The sequence below is a fragment of the Rhinoraja longicauda genome, chromosome 1 (genome assembly GCF_053455715.1).
Source record: "Rhinoraja longicauda isolate Sanriku21f chromosome 1, sRhiLon1.1, whole genome shotgun sequence".
NCBI classification, from domain to species: Eukaryota; Metazoa; Chordata; class Chondrichthyes; order Rajiformes; family Arhynchobatidae; genus Rhinoraja; species Rhinoraja longicauda.
Genome location: NC_135953.1, coordinates 87,974,569 through 87,992,048, shown reverse-complemented (window position 1 = coordinate 87,992,048; position 17,480 = coordinate 87,974,569). Strand labels below are relative to the sequence as shown.

At 42.0% G+C, this 17,480-nt stretch overlaps 1 protein-coding gene across 2 annotated transcripts in view; it reads left to right on the top strand.

Annotated features, from left to right (window-relative positions):
• arhgap24 (Rho GTPase activating protein 24) overlaps positions 1–17,480 on the top strand; it is a 406,341-nt gene that overhangs the window by 29,830 nt on the left and 359,031 nt on the right. The window lies entirely within an intron of this gene.

The window sequence follows — 17,480 nt, the reverse complement described above, 5'->3', positions numbered from 1 at the left end:
CGAGATATTATTGCCATTTCTTTTTTGTTATTCCTTGAAATAGATACTGGGATTTGAAATAAAATATGCATCCCATGTTTGTGGAGGTTTATTACACAAATTTCTGGAAAATCAAGTTTGCATATAAACTAAAGGTTAGAGACCGTATATTTTGCCGTTTGTAAAAGGCATCCCAGAATATTAACAGTGCTTTACTGCAAGGTTGCAACCGAGAAACTGGAATCTACCTGGTTTACAGTTGAGAATCATTTGATTATGCTTGCCATGTAGCTAATGACTGAATGGTGTGATGTCAGGCCAAATAAACAGTTCAATAAGCTGCTCAGCTGGGTGTGACAGCCTGCTGGTTTCAAGTGTTTAACTCCTGCAAAGCACATCCTGTTTAGCACATAATTGCTTGGAAATGTGATTGATTATTGGTGTTTCATTTCAGTATTATGCGATTGAAAATCGGATAGTTCGGAGTGAAATGTTGGCCCAAGTTTCCAATATGTGCAGTCTCTTGTGTCTCAATTTCTGAGTTGCATTATGACTCTTGAAGTTTGACAGATAATTTTGGTTTTGGTACTACCTTTGCATACCCAGCATGCTTTCTGCATCAGTCAGGCAGGGGGTGACAACAATCCCCCATCCCATTGGTCCTTTTGGGTCAATGTACGAGCAATTAGTCCAGGCTGTCTCATGGCCTGTCATTGGGCATTCATGAGATCATGGAATCATCACAATGTGCACTGGATTAGGTCCTCTCATGCTTTTAATCCATTGGACACACCTCCAGTGTCACCACCTCCATCTCACTCTTGACCGCCCAGTTGCTCCTCTAGATCACCAGTCCGAAACCCTGCCCCACCATCCTCATTCCTGGTTATCTGAGGTTTCAACACTCTAAACTCACTCCTGAGACTCCATTTTCAACACCTCCTCACCTCTGCACCTCTTATTCCCATTTTCCAGCCCACCCATTTATGCCCTGAGGTAATTTTACAAAGTTAATTCCGTAATCTGTTCACCGTTTTCATTCCTGCGTTGTCTTGTTCTGTCTGCCTTCTTCTGTGCTTTCCTTTCTGGTTGACTGAAAAACCTTAACATCATTATAAATTGCTTAAAGCATTTATGCACAGGATAATGCTCATTGTGAAGTTCAAATTGGTCTTTGGACTAATTGCACAGGATTAGATAATAGCTCAGAGCAGCAACATAACAGCATTTGATGCATGTTCTGATTGGTTGTGAGACTGGTGACTAATGTATGTGCATGTGCAGAAAAATTGGTTAACAGACTACATTAGTCAGATAATCATCATAACCAGATGACCTCCAAGATAGCAGAAGCCTATCCACAGCCCCTTGATGCCTCTTGCAGTTACTGGCTGTTTGCCATGGTTTGTTTACATCTTCCCACATGCACTCTTGCTGTCTCAACTTGGCATTGCAATTTGATCATTACTCATCTGGGACCTCTTCAGTCACGTATATTTGTACTGATCCTGCAGGACATATCTGGTCGATTGTTTGCAATGCAAATGACTATGATGGTCCATTTTGAGTAAAGACAGAGCACCATCCTTTGATATTTAACTAGAATGCACCTTGCATGGTGACTAGCTAAATACCACAAGGAGCACTCTCACCGGAAAATAGCAGTATGGTGATCGTCTGATACTAGATAATTCTATCTGAAAATTATGTCCTTTAATTGTTTTACTCCTGCACCAAAGCATTTGGAAAATAAAGAGCTGAGATTATAGTGTCAATAAGACATTCCCAAAATATTAGTTTTGACCGGAAGTGGCTGCGTCTTGTGGCTGCGGCTCACCGGCAGTCTGTCTGTCTTTTTTTTCTTTCTTTGTCTATTGCCAGCATTTAAATGTTTGTAATGGCCTATTTTTAGCTGTGTATATGTGGGGTGGGTGGGGGGGACACACCTTTAAAAAAAATCTCTTCCTCAACGGAGATGCGACCTTTCTCCATGTCGTATCTCTGTTCGCGCTACGGCCTAACACCGTGGAGTTGGCGGCCTCCAGCTGGGATCGGCCTTGAGGGCTCCGGTCGCAGGGCCTGGACTTACCATCTCCACCTTCACCGCGGGCTCTGTGGACCGCAACATCGGGAGCTCGCAGGTCCCTGGCTGGCGACCAGCTTTTGGGAGCTCTAGCCGAAGCAGCTTCGACCGCCCCGAATCGTAAGGCTCGATCAACCCAATCGCAGGATCTTCATCGCCCTGCGTGGCTCGGCCGCGGCACCTTCCATCGCCCGGTGGGGGTATAGGACCTTCATCGGCTTGCTTGGCTCGGCCTGGGACCTTCCATCGCCCGGCGGGGGTTTCAAAAGTCGGGAGCCTCGATCGCCTCGATCGCCTCGATCGCCTCGAAGCAGCAGTTTGACTGCCTGACCACGGGAGAAGAACAGAGGAGGAGATAAGACTTTTCTTTGCCTCCCATCACAGTGAGGGTGTGCCTGGAGGAGTGACTGTGATGGCTGTCTGTGTTAAACTTATGTAATTGTGTGTCTTGTGCTCTTTATTGTTCATGACTGCATGGCAACGACAATTTCATTCAAATCTATTTTTGAATGACAATAAAAGCAATTTGAGCAATTTGAGCAATTTGATTTGAATCATGAAAACTTGAGTTTGAGAACAACAAGAAGTTTAATTTCAATCCGCCACTTGAAAGAAAGGAAATGAGGGGGAAATTTGTCTTGGTTCCAGTGTGGGCAACAGTAGAGTTGCTGCCTTACAGCACCAGAGACCCGAGTTCGATCCTGACTGTGGGTGCTGTCTGCATGGAGTTTGTACATTCTTCCCATGACCGCAGGGGTTTTCACCGGTGCTCCGGCTTCATCCCACATTCCAAAGACGTACAGGTTTGTAGGTTAATTGGCTTCGGTAAGTTGTAAAATTGTCCCTAATGTGTGTAGGTTAGTTTATGGGGTGAACGCTGGGCGGTGCTGACTCGGTGGGCTGAAGTGCCTGTTTCTGCATTGTGTGACTAAAGTCTAGTATTAAATCTATGTGCAAGTATCATTATTGTTGAAGTCAATTGAACAGAGTGAATGGAGAATTTTTAGCCAGCAAAGCATATTTAGCACTGACAATCAAAGACAAATTTTTCTCCCACTCGTGTCTCAAAACACTTGCTGTGCAATCCGTAATGCAACCCGGTGATTTATGCATCCAAAAGTCCCGTACATGCCAATGCGATTGCAACACCATTGGGCTTGTGCTTGCTGGTGGTGATTTGCAGTATATAGTTTTATTTTATACAACCCATATAAAAATAAATTGCAAAAATGTGAGACCACTACCAACAGGATTGGGTGGAAACAAATCTAGCATAAAGCTGGAGCTAATTGGAATGAATATTTATGCAGCAATTTTCAATGGATCGCATAAAGAGTATTGGCAGAAAGCAGGGAAGGCGTTTAATAACTTACACATGACAATTATGAGCTTGTACTTAACACAAGATAATACGAGCAAGAGAGTGTCACCAGGCCCCTCAAACGTGTCCCACCATTCAATTGATCACGGTTCATCTATACTGGTCTCAACTCCTCTGCATCAGTTCCTCCACAACCGTTGATCTTTCAAATATTTATCTAGCTCCACCTTAAATTTGCCTAATGATCTGGCATCCTCCACTCTCGGGGGCAGAGAATAACAGTGATTCATCACCCTCTGAGAGATTAAATTTATATACACCTCAGTTTAAAGTGTACATATCTTTATTTAGTATCTGTCCCTTTGTTTATGACTCTTCCACTCATGAAAACATCTCAACATCTAAACTGTCAAGGCACCATGGAATCATGCATGTTTAAATAAGGTCATTGTTTTAAGGAATATGTACCCAAACTGTGTACTCTCTCTTGATAGAACCCTATCATCCCAGGCATAAGCCCGTAAATCTCTTTGTGCAGCTCGGCAGTTTCTTCTTCTAGCAATGCTTCGACATACCATCTGCCCCTTACATACCCATGCTCTCACATACCCATGCTCTATCCCAAACCCTCAGAGTCATTGATGGAAGAATAAAGTATAACAATAAGGGCAGCAGTTAGATTTTCTGGATGTGCCAAATAGCCAGTCTCATTTGTTGGTATCATGCGAAACAAGTGTAAATCAATCATAATGGAAAGATAAACACCCCAATTTTAGTTAATTTTCCTTCTGAAAATATTAACTGAAGCATTTCTGGAATACATAATCGCCAGATGTTGCCTTAATATCTTCTCAGATTAGAAATGCTATCTTGAAACACAACACTCTTAGCCATCAGATGATAAACTTTAAAAAAAATTCGTGCTAAACTGGCTGAGCTCTTTGTAGCTCTGGCTGTCCACCTTACATTTTTGCCATGGATCTTCTGTGAGAAGAACATATATACACCTGCAGATTGCTGGCATTGTGTGAGTTGTTTTTAACATGTGCAAAATAGTAGATGGGACATTTGCCCACAGGCTCTGCAGTGGTCATGAAGGCAGTTCGCAGCCATTTTCTCATGGGCAAGAAACACTGATCTAATCAGTGAAATTGAAGTAGAGCCATGGAGCTCTACAGCATGGTAACAAGCCCTTCGGCTCATCTTGTCCAAGTTGGCATATAGGGTTAGTCATAATTACCTGCATTTGCCCACTAGCTCTCTAAACCCGTTCTATCCATATATCTGTCATTCGTAGCGTTTCTGGACTGTAAGGCAATGGCTCAATTCTGATGTTGGGTGCTATGTGTATATGTGTGTATGTTCTCCCAGTGACTCTGCTGGTTTCCCCTGGGGCTTGAGTCTCCTCACACATCCCAAAGACATGGATCAATAGGTTAAATAAGAAAATAACTGCAGATGCTGGTACAAATCGATTTATTCACAAATGCTGGAGTAACTCAGCAGGTCAGGCAGCATCTCCGGAGAGAAGGAATGGGTGACGTTTCGGGTCGAGACCCTTCTTCATTATTTCATTATTGGGTCAATAGGTTAATTGATTGTGAATTGTCTGTAGTGTGAGTGGTAGAATCCAGGGGAGTTGATGAAATACAGGGGGATTAAAGTGGGATTCATAGTTTTGATGGTCAGCATGAACTTGGTGGGCTGAATGGACTGTTTCCATGCCATATCTCTCTCTGACTGAAGCCTTAATTGCTGAAGCTTTTGAGGGAAAATGTTCTTTGTGCCAGTGCTTCGTATATCTATAGAATGCCTGGAAACTCACGTTCTGTTGAATATTGCTGCTGGGGAAATCTTTCATAAATCTGTTCGTGTCTCCCCTTGCAGTTTTTTTACTGCATCTTTTCGGGCACTTTACAATTTCTCGACCCCTTTATCAATTTGGGTACATATCTACACTCTGAATGTGCTGACCTGGAGTTGGATTTTATCATTTCATTATTGATTTCACTCCAATCTTAATTGCAATAATAGAAAATGCTCTTTTGAACAGGTTAATACGTTTGAGATAAAGATGGCTATTGCTTTAAGTTTCTTAATAAAATTATGTGTAGGAGTAAAGAGGTCCTTCTGAAGTTGTACAGGGCCCTGGTGAGACCACATCTGGAGTATTGTGTGCAGTTTTGGTCTCCTAATTTGAGGAAGGACATTCTTGCTATTGAGGCTGTGCAGCGTAGGTTCACGAGGTTAATCCCTGGAATGACGGGACTGTCATATGAGGAAAGATTGGAAAGACTGGGCTTGTATTCACTGGAATTTAGATGGATGAGAGGGATCTTATAGAAACATAATATTATAAAAGGACTAAACAGAATTGTTTACTGTTTGTCGTGTTGGTACTTGCGAGCAAAGCACCAAGGCAAATTCCTTGTATGTATACATACTTGGCAAATAAAATGTATTCAATTCAATTCTATTCCTCAAGCTAGATGCAGAAAAAATGTTCCCAATGTTGGGGGAGTCCAGAACCAGGGGCCATAGTCTAAGAATAAAGGGGAGACCATTTAAAACTGAGACGAGAAAAAAACTTTTTCCCCCAGAGAGTTGTGAATTTGTGGAATTCTCTGCCACAGAAGGCAGTAGAGGCCAATTCACTTTAAAAGAGAGTTAGATAGAGCTCTAGGGGCTAGCGGAATTGAGGGATATGGGGAGAAAGCAGGCACGGGTTACTGATTGTGGATGATCAGCCATGATCACAATGAATGGTGGTACTGGCTTGGAGGGCCAAATGGCATCCTCTTGCACCTATTTTCTGTTTCTATGTATGATAAAAATTAAATTAAAAAAATTATCAATGGCTTTCCAGGATAAAATAATTGGCACCATATGCCTTGGCGTGGATTCTGGTTTGGTTTGACTCTGATCTCAATACAAACAGTCTGCTCCTTGTGCAATTTTGCTACTGAGCATTTAGATAAAATCGCACAAGATTTTCCCCGGGCATGCCTCTCTGCATTGTTGTTTTCTGCTGCCGTTAAAAAGACAACTTAAGTGGTGATCAAAGTCAGCTACATGTGTTTGACAGGAGAGTGAACGTGGTCTAATCTGATGTGGGAGAGAATGGTAAGAGAGCAGTAGAAAGTGTATATTTCAAAATTAGCAAATCCTTGGAAAGATTTTAAAAGACAGGCAAATTTATTTTTAAATGCCTTTTTAAATTAGCAAGCTATTTAAAGACTATATTTCAGTCTTTCTAGGTCATTCTCTTGCATTAAAATCATTGCCTCCCATGGGAAAATCCTTCTTGGACATCCCTAAAACTGACATTAAATCTTCAGGTTGATGTTTGTAATTGGTAATCGATTAACCCAGAGTTGACTGTCTCATTGGTCTCCATGTTGATTTCAACACAAGAAATCTCAACGGTGATGGCAAGTTTGAGAGTTTGCATGAAACCTCACCTATGTGGAAATCCAGAAGTTGCTATGATTTTTGCAGGTTATTCCTGATGAACACCAACAACTTCACCGTCATTACGGCAGCAAAGTGGGAGCTATTATCATATTATATTGATGGACAGATGAAAGCACGACGTTTGATCTAATATATTTCAGCCAGCCGTCAGTCTGACAATAAGATGATGCATGTCGACATCAACACGACTTAATTTAGATCAAGAAGAATGGGTGTGTTGGACATCAGCTTGCCTGCAGTGTATTAATACAGTGTGTGGCATCAGCTTTAGTGTGCCATGCTGTCTGCAGTATACATGATCCAGTGTGTGGCATCAGCCATGATGTGATCGTTTAGCAGACGATCATTCCTTAGCACAATTTTGAAATTAAATTTCAGCCAAGTGAGTTTATAGAGCAATTGTTCTTCGCAGCAAAATGCTGTTAGATTCTGAATTCTACTAAAATGCTCTCATCAAAGCGTATTGTTACCTCTGTCAATTAACGTGTCAACAAAGGACTTGAATGTCACCTGATGATATAGCAGTCTAATGCTGGAGAAGTTCATTTGATTTATTTTTCCTTATAAAGCTCACTGAATTCAGAGCTGGTTGGTAGCAGGAAATTGATGTGATGGCATGGCTTGTAGCTTCAGGGAAGAAATTAAATGCAAGAGCAGAGACTGCAATTGATTTAGATTCCATTTTAAATCAACAGTCTTAGAATAATGAGAAGCAGAATAATCCTAATCATACATTCCTCTCACAAGACATGCAATGCCATCTCCTGCTTTTGTAATGATGCCGCTGTCCTCGATGTGGCTTTAGACAGTGCTGAAAGCCTTGAGGATAGTTCATTACTTCAATCTCACTGACCGGTCGGTGGCTGAAGATTAGTTTTCAGATTCATATGGTGTTGATGGCAGAAAGAAGCATTGGGCGGAATTATGTGCTCATAATAACTAATGTACACAGAAACTTTGCTTCACGAATAATCTCCTGAGATACTTTCTCGCATTACAATTTAGGATAATTTTAAAGAGACATTGACTTGATTTGCCTCATGGAAAAGTGCTTTGATGCAGTCATGCCTCACTATGAGCAGTTGAATGTGGGGTCGCTCCAAACTTCTCGCGGTGAAGGATTCCCAACCGCAGTGGTACTTCCTGGGAACTGCAAGGTGAAGGTGGCAAACATGAAATAAACTTTTCCTAATTCTCAAGCAAAGAAAATTTGGGGAAAATTCCAGAATTACTGGGGTTCTATGGGAACCCATTATTAGGGTTCTATGGGTACCCATTACTAGGGTAATGAAATAATTTTCATTATTTTGATGAAATGTCTTGTAGTTTTGCCAAGAAAGGTTGCAAACATAAGTATTGGGAAAGTTTTAGAAACAGCAAAAGATGACCAAAACAAAATGATGAAAATCTGGTGCATGGAGTACAACATAAGAATAGATCTTACGCAGTCTCTGAGGATGTAAAAATGAGGAGTGTAGTAAAAGTAAATACGGGCACGTGAGGGTAAATTAACATAGCAAAAGAGGATAGACCCAAAAAAATGGAGTAACTCAATGGGTCAGACAGCATCTCTGAAGAAAAGGAATAGGTGACATTTCAGGTCAAGACTCTTCTTTATACCCTTTAGTCTGAAGTAGGATCTCGACCCAAAACATCACCTATTCCTTTTCTCCAGAGATGCTGGCTGACCCGTTGAGTTACTCCAGCTTTTTGTGTCTATCTTTGGTTTAAAACCAGCATCTGCAATTCCTTCCTACACATAGCCAAAGAGGATATGGTGGAGATGAAATAAATATTTTTATTAATAATTTCCAGAATGCTGGTATCGCAGGTGAACAGTGGCATTAGTAGAATTAATAGGGAAGCAAAGGCGTAATGGGGATATGAAATTGGTTGTTAACGTTAGTACTGTTCTGGCATTAGTGAGATTAATAGGATTGACAGTTGACAACTCTCCTCTCTACCTGATGGATAATATCATAGAATTCTAAAAAACATGGCTGCAGCTATAGTCAATGCATTATTGCTTTGTCCACTGGATTGGTACCAAAAGGTAGCCTAAGAATAATAATCCTGAAGAAGAGGGTGGTGCTTCCCTGAGTAACTGTAGGTGCTGATGATATTGAGACAATGGATTATGCTGTTGAATCAACTGGGCAGTGTGGCATGCTGTTTCAGAGGGCTGTTCAGTTCACACTTGTTGCTGTGAGCGGAGAATCTGTGTGTCCAGGCTCCCAAACCAGATGTCTTCATTATTGTGATATTTTAAGGCACAATGACTGCAGCTTGCTTTCTTTTGATTCCAGATTGGTTTAATCAGCCACCTCAATTTAAGTTTACCAACTTCCATCTTCCCAGTGGAAGGCACATCGTGAAAAAATTAATAGGGCAACAAAGGCTCAATGGAGGTAGGAACTTGGTTGCTGATGAGCAGGCATCAGAGAGATTGGTAGGATTGGCAGCTGACGGGTCCTCTGTACCTGATGGATAATGTCCTAGAATTCAACATGGTATGGCTGTAGAGATAATGGATGCATTATTGTAGGTCCACTAGATTGGTTCCAAAAGGTAGTAAATGAAAGAATGGAAGGAGAAAATGGAGAGTGACATATCAATTGGTGCAACGCCCGTTGTACAGACAATGCCGGGATCCATTCAGTTCTGCTGAACATGCTGTATAAAGGCAGCAGTGCATTGTTCTACACCTCTGAAATTAAATTCATCTTTCCATAATGGAACTGAATTTGTGCGAATGGGCTGCAATGCATTAATGCTGCTCTTGTTTGTGATTCCTCTTACCGAGTTCTGAGGCATGGCTACAAATACATGCTGCAACTCAACAGAGTCACGGGGGATGTACGAAAGAGAACGTATGTGACAAATAAAATAGTTTCTCGAGAACGCTTGCAGCAAGTTAGAAAGGAAGGAGGCTATAGGAGTAGTATACCTGCATTTTGACAAGGGATTTAATAAACTACACTACTGTGTGACAAAATAAGGGTTGGCTGACTCCACTTTCCCAGTTATCTTTCCCTCCCACCCCCTTGCCCCCCACAATATGTCTGAAGAAGGACCCCGACCCAAAACATCACCTATCCATATTCTCCAGAGATGCTACCTGGCTTGCCGAGATAAGCCAGCACTTTGTGTATCATATCATATCATATCATATACACTTTTGTGTAAACTAGCATCTGCAGTTCATTGTTTCTACAAGGGCTGGCAGCTTGGGAGTAATATATTACTTTGGATAAATAATTTGTTAAAGGGTAAAAAGCAGAGATTAAGAACAAGCTGATCATTTAATCTGTGCAAGTTGTTACAGTAACAGCACCTCAAGGAGCAGTGATAAACCTTTGCTATCCATAGTGGTGATTTGGATGAGAGGACAACGTTTCATGTATCTGCTGTTGCTGACGGTACAAAGCTGAATGGAAAAGTGAGGTATGAGAATGGTGCCAGGAAATGTGTATAAGCAGGTTTAGAAAATGGTGGGTGGAATATTATGTGGAGAAATCTGAGTTTATTCATCTTGGAATGGTTGATACTGTGGCTGTTTTCTCTGGGTGGGAATCTAAAGTAGAGGAAATAGTCTTAAAATAAGGTGGGGGAAGAGGTGGCGGAGACTGGTAAATCAGACACATGCGAGAAGGAACTGACCCAGAGGCTTCTGAATCTTTGGTGATCCTATCTGAGAAAAGTGCATTTTCTCAAGTATATTCGCTTGTTTGGCAAAGAGGGGGGTCAAGAACTATAGAGGTCAGGCAGGAAAATAGGTTTGAGGAACAGCCATAATCACAATGAATGATGGAGTGAACGCAAGGCCTATTCCTGCTATTTTTGATTCTTATGAAGCACAGTCTTGGATCAATGAAAGCATGCTGAACCAGCAAACGGCCCAACTAATGATTTTTACAAAGGCCTGCTTTATGTGCCAGGATATATCGCCACTTCTTACATTTTATTGCAGCAATTTGTATGGCATTCTGATTTCCATTTTTGTTTTTCAGCCACTGCCTCTGCTATTTAGTTTGAATCACTTTATATATCAAACGGAAAGTGCATCTTTTAGGTTTGCCACTAGAGTCCTATTATGGATGATTTTACTGTCTTGCACTACCTGGGGGGGAGGAATCAGAAATCAAAATCAGATTCAGTGAACAACCTTCAGAAGAAACTCTGACATTATGGAGCTAAACTGTTGCTGCAATGGTAGCACCCTTGCTATAACCCAATCTCCCGGTGTGCTGATACAAAATTCAATTTACCTATTTTAATGATAATCTGGTTTCTCTCGTATTGCACCACTTACATTGTCCTTGTAACTCAGACAGGGTGGTACAGTAATGATGCAGCAAGGTTTGAATGACATCTTATTTTTCCATTTAAGAAAAATAGCTCTAAATCTTTCTTATAACTTTAGTCCATTGTGTACACTGATGAGAAGGTCCTCTGATTTAATATTAAAAATTGGGGGAAAAAACATGCTGACGAAATAAATTATGAAATGTTTTGTGTGAATAATATTATCCTGCAAATAGGGCAAAGGTACTTGTGATAGCTTCAAATTTTAGTTATCTTTTTGTTGTTTGTTTAGACACACAAAGTATAGCACTTTGAGCCTTTGAAATGGATTGGTATAATATTAAGCAAGGTTAACCAGAACAGATACATCGTTGAACAGCGTTTAACATTACTGGGTTTGTCTCATGAAAATCTAAAAGGAAATTTGAATTTGCATTCAAGTATCATGTGAACTGAAAAGCAAAAAATATTCATTGAGACTGGGGAAATTTTTCTTCTCTCCCCCCCTCTTTCTCCAAATTCACATATAACAAGCTTTTGCTCTATCTTTGCATGATACAGGAACATGCAAATAGAGTTGGATAACACAGTTTTCAAATGCTTGTGCCTAGAAATAGGATCATATAGCAGCAGCACAATTTCAAGCGCTGCACTGTTTAATTTTGATGACAAATAAATTGTGAATGAAAATCCCATGGTCTGTTATTTTCCCTGGTTCTCTGATTCCTCCATGCCTCTCTCAAGGTGGTCCAAGCATGGCTGAACCAGGCATGTGCAGTGGCCTTCAATGACATACATTGCCCATATGGATTCAACGTGTGATTTTCCCTTTATTCTGGATTGGCCTGTGCCATCCATCGAGCATTCCTACAGGGATGGATGTCAGTGAAGCCTGCTTCTGTGAGACCTGAAAGGGTCTTCTCGAAACACGTTTCAGGTTGGTACAGTACACTCTGCACTTCTCGCAAGCGCTTGCAAAGTCTTTCCTCCCTCCCACTGACCTGGCACGCATCTAATGCTTTACATCCTCAATGGTTTCTTTATTGTCACATGTACAGAGATACAGTGCAATGCTTATTCTGCATACTCTCCAGCCAAATCCTGCCTTACATGAGGACAATAGATCCTCTTCTGGAACAACATGCAAAGAGTCAGCACATTCCAGTGCAAATTCCAAGTCTCTGAGAACACTGGCCTGAGGAGATGTGCAGTTGCTTGTATTTCTCACTATAGACCAGGTGTTATGGCAGCACTGGATCGATGAAGTCGGGATCGGCCTGGCCCAGCATGATGTCATCGGCTCCTTCCTTCGCCATTTTGCTGGCTACACTCTAATTCACTCGCTCACCAGCTGCTGTAGAGCCTTTTGCAGCCACCTCTACCAACAGCGATCACCTGCCCCTGACTCTCGCCCTCATCTCTTGGTCACCCAGGCTTTCCTTCCTCCCTGAAGCTTGGGCTTTGGGTACTCCTGACTTTACAAACAATGGGGCCATAGTGAGCAACACTGCCATCAACCTACTTCACAGATGTACAGTTTACTGATTTAATTCTAGGCCATAATAGAGGCTTTTATTTTTATTGGTTGTTTCTTAGGTTTATGTTTATTATTGTCACATGTGGCGAGATACTGTGAAACGCTTTGTTGTGCATTCTATCGGATTGGTTTAGATAATAACAAGCATGAATACAAGGAAGTCAAACTCAAGTACAGTAGTTAGAGCAAAGGGAAAGATACAAAGTGCAGATTATATTTATCAGCAGTGTAGCACATCGGTTCAATATATTCCCTTTCATGAGAGCACTTAGATTTAGAGATACAGCGCGGAAACAGGCCCTTCGGCCCATCGGGTCCACGCCGCCGAGCGATCCCCGCACACTAACACTATCCTACACCCACTAGTGACATTTTTTACATTTGCCCAGCCAATTAACCTACATACCTGTACGTCTTTGGAGTGTGGGAGGAAATCGAAGATCTCGGAGAAAACCCACGCAGGTCACGGGGAGAACGTACAAACTCCATACAGACGGCGCCGGTAGTCAGGATCGAACCTGAGTCTCCAGCGCTGCATTCGCTGTAAGGCAGCAACTCTACCGCTGCGCCACCATGCCGCTCACTTCTTGATTTTTGGGGCTGAAGCATCCAAGGTTCTGACTATACAGAGCCACCATCTGCAATCGCCAACAAGAACAACTGCAGTGACTGGAGTCAAAGAGCGAAGAGTCTTCACCCAAAGGAGTGAGAAATGCTGAGACAAACTTTGCAATGGTAAATACAGCAGACTAATGTTCTCGCAATTGAAAGATAATTGTCTGCATTTGTAGTTTGGACTCAAGCCCATGCAATGTGTAATAAATAGCTCTTCATCGATAATGGGAAGGAGAAAGAATTCCTGAAACTTGTTATTGAAATGTGCTTAAGCAATAATTGTAGCTAACATTCAGTTTTTTTCAGGCTGTCTGTGCAAACTCTGCCAACTATGCCCCAACACCCAACAATTCTTTAGTCTGTAGCTACAATTGACAAGAATCATGATGTTTTATCCACTTGAGTTAAACTCAAGGGGGCATTGGATAATAAAATGGGTACAAAGTGAGTTCAAACGAGTTATTTCAGTGATTGTCAAAGTAATGAGTTTAAACATCACTTTGGCGTGCTCTCACTTCATGAGCAATATCACGGCAGAGTCAGGATGAAACGTTCAGTGAGTACATCCAGTGAGTAACTAAATCATGTAGATCAGGAAGGAACCGAGTTAATTCCGGTCATTTCTTTATAATTGATATCAGCTTGGATGCTGGCCAGGATTAGTTTTATCCTCTCTGGATTACGAAAGGGAAAATAATCTTTGGCTCCGTGATCAGTTTTAATGAAACAGTCAAAAGTGTGGTGTCTACTGCAGTTAACTAGCTGGTTTACAAAAGAAAGACACAAAGTGCTGGAGTAATTCAGTTGGTCAGGCAGCATCTCTGGAGAACGTGAATAGATGACATAGAGGGTGGGAACCAGGGGACTATCCATTTTCCAACTGAGAGGAGGGGGAAGCCAAAGCAGAACAACGTGACACAGAGGAGATGTGGATGAGGAAACATCTATCGGAGGAGGGGGGAGAAACCATGTTTTCTAAAGAAAGAGGACATCTTGGATTTTCCTTCTCGCATTCAGCTTCCTTCCTTATCTGCATTCCCTTCAGATTTACAACCTGTAAATGCTGTGATTCTGCACGTGCCCTCCCAATCATCCTCGCCCCGTCTTTAGAATAGCTTAACATTCCAATGTATCCTGTGGTGAGCTTGCTGGGGTCTGCATGTGGTGAGTGACTCGGTATAAAAGACTGTAGCTGAGGTGGGGACAAAGGATGATGGCCCTGTAGGCAGCTCGCTCAAGGAGTTCAGACTCGAAAAGGATACTGTTGTGGATGCATGATAGGATGTTCAGTGCATTGAGAAACCTGCGAGCAAGACTGCACAACATAATGTGGAGGGTGGGAGAGTCCCACATCAACCATGCTCTGGGTTTTATGTATGGAGCCTATTTGCATGGATGTAGTGGTTCCTTTTCAACACTTACTATCAACTAAGGAACTCCTCAAGGTTGTGTGCTCAGTCCCCTCTGCGCATGGCTTTGTAGGCAGATGCAGTTCCTATGCTATCTTTGCGACTGATGATACCTCCATTATTGGACAAATAATAAGCAATGATGAGTCGCAGTGCATGAGGGAGATTGAAAATCTAATGGAATGGTCCAGGACCAATGATCTTGCTCTCAACATCAGCAAGACTAGGGAACTGATTGCTGATTTCAGAAGGGGAATGCCGAGGAGTCACAAACCTGTCTTCATTGGTGGAGAGAGTCAACAGCATCAAGCTCCTAGGTGTGCTTATCTCTGAAGATCTATCGTGATCTCAGCAAATTGATGCAATCTCAAAGAAAGCTCATCAAAACCTCTATACCCTGAGAGATTTAGGAGGTTTGGTATGTTCATGAAAACTCTATTGAACTTATTTGATGGAGAACACACTAGTTGCATCATGGCCTGGTTTGGCAACTTGAACACCCAGGACGAAGGGGACCACAGAGAGATGTGGACTCTGCCCGGTCCACTGCAGGTACTGACCTCCTCACCATTGAAGAGAGGCTGTGTGTCAAAAAAGCAGCCAATGTCATCAAAGACACACACCATCTTTGTAACACTGTCATTTTGTTACTCCCTATGGGAAGAAGGTACACAAGCTTGAAAGCTATGACTTCTTGGTTCAAAAACAATTTTTGCCTGGCAACTATCAGGCTCTTGAACACTACACAACACTTGCTTGCAAGAGGGGACTTGATATTATGGAGTCAGTGTTCAAAAGTATTAAACCCTCCTGCCTCAATGCTTGTCTTTACTATTTAGTGAGTGTTTATGAAAACCAATCCCGAACAGCTGTGAGTGCACCCCGCTGAATCTATTGCAGTGCTGCATGTAAACCAAATTAAACATTTTATCCAAATATGTTTTATTACCGAGTAAAATGAGATTTATTTGTTACCATTAACATTATTGAAAAGATGCTTAAGAATTAAAGGGGACATCTGAGTTGGGCAGTGATGTAAGGCCTTGAAAATGTGCTTATCTGACAGGCGAGAATGAGGATTACTGTATTTGAGCTGAAGACTGTTTTTAAACTGTAAATGGAAGCGTACTTTTACACTATCAATTAGCAAAACAAGCAGGATGTGTTTAAATTGCCTGAGATGGAATGGGAGGCTGTTTGTTTCTCCTCGCGATGAACATCCTTGTCATAAATGTGATGAAGTAAATGAGACTGATTCACAGGGTAGACAAATAAACTATGACACATTAACATGAAATGCATTTGTTTTGTTTTATTTACGGCGGCTCGATAGTCCTGAAGCCTCGGGGCCATATTTCCGTTGGTCGAACAGCATAACTACTGGCAAAATATGTAAGAAGGAACTGCAGATGCTGGTTTACACCAAAGAGACCCAAAAAGCTGGAGTAACTCAATGGGTCAGGTTGCATCTCTGGAGAAAAGGGATATGTGATGTTTCAGGGTCGAGACCCTTCTATGTACATTTTCATATCTCTTGGTTCCCTCTCCCCTGACTCTCAATCTAAAGAAGGGTTTTGACCCGAAACGTCACCTATTTAGACAATAGACAATAGACAATAGGTGCAGGAGTACCTTCGAGCCAGCACCGCCATTCAATGTGATCATGGCTGATCACTCTCAATCAGTACCCCGTTCCTGCCTTCTCCCCATACCCCCTCACTCCGCTATCCTTAAGAGCTCTATCCAGCTCTCTCCTGAAAGCATCCAACGAACTGGCCTCCACTGCCTTCTGAGGCAGAGAATTCCACACCTTCACCACTCTCTGACTGAAAAAGTTCTTCCTCATCTCCGTTCTAAATGGCCTACCCCTTATTCTTAAACTGTGGCCCCTTGTTCTGGACTCCCCCAACATTGGGAACATGTTTCCTGCCTCTAATGTGTCCAATCCCCTAATTATCTTGTATGTTTCAATAAGATCCCCCCTCATCCTTCTAAATTCCAGTGTACTGGTTTCTCCAGAAATACTGCCTGACCCGTCGAGTTACTCCAGCACCTTGAGTCTATCTTCAGCATAACTGGTATGCAAAGCCATCTCTAGCTTTTTATTTCATTTCCGTACTGTCCATCATTAACATGCTCACACGCTGGATTTGTTTCACTTTTGGCTGAAAGTCTTCTGTGCGATTCATTTAATCAGATGTGGTGTGAGAGAGTTTCCAGGAGGGGAGTCACACCGTGGAAGGAATATTAACAATCCACGTGAACCAGGCGGGCAGGGTGCAGTTTTACTGAAGGAGGTGAATTACCCACTCCTGAACCATTTATCTCTAAAATGTCTACTTTAGATTTCAGGCTTATTATTCAATTATAATTAGGATCTATTATGTTGAAAGACCCTGGGTGTCTTAACCAGAGTGCCTGCAGTACCCATTCAACTCCAGGAATGTCATGTCAGGCCACCTAAGGGTGCTTGTTGAGATAAGGAGATGGGGAGGGCCTTGGGATGGGGGTGCGGACGTGCTTTCCTGGGTCCCGCAATAACTAACATAGCACAAAAAGTAAGGAAATTTGTGTTTGGTAGATTATTTCTTTGTTGTAACAATGCTTCTTGGCAATAAATCTTATACTGTTGGAAAGCCTGTTTATTTCCCTTTTAAATGGTGCCACATTTGTAAGGAACATGCATTTGTGGGATGAGCAGCAGAGCTGAGTATGTGGGTTGCGCCCATGAAAAATCTGCCAAATCTTCTCTGCCAG